The 2,996-nt window shown below is 57.7% G+C and overlaps 1 pseudogene; it reads left to right on the forward strand.

Annotated features, from left to right (window-relative positions):
• The first annotated feature begins 461 nt into the window (after nucleotides 1–461).
• Nucleotides 462–2,301, forward strand: LOC119368861 (annotated as a pseudogene).
• Nucleotides 2,302–2,996: the final 695 nt, after the last annotated feature.

The raw sequence follows: 2,996 nt of genomic DNA on the forward strand, positions 1-2,996 counted from the left end.
TATAGTCATTGGTCGACCGGCTGAATCGTTGCGCCGGCGCATCGGCGCAGAGTAGTGCCCTATTCTAAATGACACAACAAGTACGTCCCAAAATTTGTGAAGATCCCTGTTTCCTGGTGTCATCGAGTCCTGTGAGCAGATTGATGATGGCGTGACTGTCTACTATAACAAGTTCTGTTCGGCTCCAATAAGGGAGAGACAATGACGGAGACACACCTCGCTAAATGGTCTATGGATCTGGATAAATTTTTATTATTTTTAATGTTCGTCGTACTGCGACGATAAACGACTTGAAGTTTTGTCGGAAAAAAAAGCACCGCAACAGAACCATTATAAAAGGTTAAAAACGCCTCCTTTTCCAACTTGCAGTTAAACAAGTAGCACGGGTTGATTATGAAATTCCTCGGTTTCTCCTCCTCTTGGTGTCCCTCCTCAGATCCATGGCCGGCGATTTTGCCACTCACAGTCCACGATGAATCTTGGAAGAGCATCCATCCATGGGGCTTCCTGGCGCCGGCACGGCGGCCAACAGCGGCGGCATGGCCGAGTTCTTCGGGAGGAAGAGCAGGTACGTGCGCATGGACGACGTGCTCCCGCCGGAGCCGGTGGTGGAGAAGGAGGAGGGCGTCGGCGGCGGGGTCCGTGTTCGCGGCGGCGCGAGGAGACACGTCTTCTTCTGCTCCGTCTTCGCCTCCCTCAACCACGTCCTCCTCGGCTACGGTACGGTGAGCAGCGGAGCAGAGCTCCAGCTCCTCAATGGTGTTTCCTGATGCAGATTTGTTATAGCTTTCGTTCTATCGCCGTGTCTCTCTCTGCAGACGTCGGTGTGATGAGCGGCTGCATCATCTTCATCCAGAAGAACCTCCACATCGACGAGCTACAGCAGGAGGTGCTCGTCGGCTGCCTCAGCTTCATCTAGCTCCTCGGCAGCCTGGCTGCCGGCAGGACGTCCGACGCCATCGGCCGGAAGCGGACCATCGGGCTCGCGGCCGCCATCTTCCAGGCCGGCGCGACCGTGATGGCGCTCGCGCCGTCCTTCGCCGCGCTCATGGCCGGGAGGCTGCTGGCTGGCATCGGCATCGGGTTCGGCCTCATGGTCGCGCCGGTGTACATATCGGAGATCTCGCCAGCGGCGCTTCGGGGCTCGCTCGCCTCCCTCCCTGAGATCTTCATAAGCTTCGGCATCCTCCTCGGCTACGTCTCCAATCTCGCCTTCGCGGGCCTCCCTGACCACGTCAACTGGCGCGTCATGCTCGCCGCCGGCATCCTCCCGTCCATCTCCGTCGCCTACGTGCTCACGGTGATCCCGGAGTCGCCGCGGTGGCTCGTCTTGCAGGGGCGCACCGGCGATGCGCGGGCCGTGCTTGTTAAGGTAACCGAGACCGACGAAGAAACGCAGGAGAGGCTCGCCGAGATCGAGGAGTCGGCGCGCGTGACAACCAACGACAAGGCGGTGTGGAGGGAGATCGCGAGGCCGTCGCCAGTCGTCCGCCGGATGCTGCTCGCCGGGCTGGGTGTCCAGTTCTTCCAGCAGGCCACCGGCATCGACGCGCTCGTCTACTACAGCCCGACCATATTCCGTGACGCCGGCATCGCCAGTGAGGGCCACCTCCTGGCCGCCACCGTCGCGGTGGGGCTCTCCAAGACGATCTTCATCGTGATCGCCATACTCCTGGTCGACCGCGTCGGCCGGAAGCCCCTGCTCCTCATCAGCACGGTCGGCATCACCGCCTGCCTGGCCGTGCTCGCCGCATCTCTCTCCCTTCTCGCACGCGGCGCGCTGCCCGGCGGCGTGGCGATCGCGCTGGCCATCGTGACGGTGTGCGGCTTCGTGGCCTTCTTCTCGGTGGGCATCGGGCCCATCAACATGGTGCTGAGCTGGAGATCTACCCGCTGAGGCTGCGCGCGCAGGCGGTGGGCCTCGGCCTCGCGGTGAACCGGCTGACCAGCGGCGCTGTGGCCATGTCGTTCCTGTCCATCTGCCGCGCCGCGTCCGTGGCCGGCGCGTTCACGGCGTTCGCGGCCGTCTCGGCGCTGTCCGTGGCGTTCGTGCTCTGGTTCGTGCCCGAGACCAGCGGCAAGACGCTCGAGGAGATCGAGTTGCTGTTCGGGGAAGCCCGTGGCAGCGGCGGCGAGGTGGAGCTCGGCGACGGGGAACATCTGGTGCACGGGCGATGAGAACCGGACGGCCGGCGGTGACATTTTTTGTGACAGGCACAACAACATGCCGTGTCAGGGAAAAAGTTGTGTTGGCACGAGACAGAGCTACGTCAGGAATGAAATTTGTTGCTGTGAGGCATCCATTTGCAGGTAGGGTCCGACGGCGGCTTACAAATGTTGAGAGAAAGTTGGAGACATGCTGACTTTGCAGGTAAACTCCGTTTGATCTGCCCTTATATAGGTTCAGAGAAGAAACTAGTCATACATTGGCGAATGTTCTTTTTACTTCGAAAATCAGGGATCTTGCCCTAGTTCATTCATACTAACATAGTACTCCCTCTATAAACTAATATAAGAGCGTTTAGTGATCTAAACGCTCTTATATTAGTTTACGGAAGGAGTAGTTCACACGTTCAAGTTCGGCCATCAGGACAAACATCAAAATAGAAAATAACACTTCTCGAGCAGCAGTAACCACCGAACTTCCTCAAATACAGGAACGCATTGGCCAAGCATCGATGGCCAAACTCACACGTCAATGGCCGCCCGATCACTTAGGCACTTCAAACTGTGCTGGCCGTCAGCATGTTTATTGCTGGGCTCAGAAAAACGGAGGAGGAGGGGGGGCCTCCAGCCCAATAACAGGCTGTTCTTATATATATGGATTTGACTCAACCTTCAAGCCCAATTAAAAAACATGGAAGTAACATTCAATCGCGCAGGGCCGAAAAAGAATACCACGATGACGGAAACAAAATATTTGGATTGGAGATGCGAGGAATCGAACCCCGTGCCTCTATTCCGCATTGATTAGCACTCTACCAATTGAGCTACAT

The sequence above is a fragment of the Triticum dicoccoides genome, chromosome 2B (genome assembly GCF_002162155.2).
Source record: "Triticum dicoccoides isolate Atlit2015 ecotype Zavitan chromosome 2B, WEW_v2.0, whole genome shotgun sequence".
In the NCBI taxonomy this organism is placed as follows: domain Eukaryota; kingdom Viridiplantae; phylum Streptophyta; class Magnoliopsida; order Poales; family Poaceae; genus Triticum; species Triticum dicoccoides.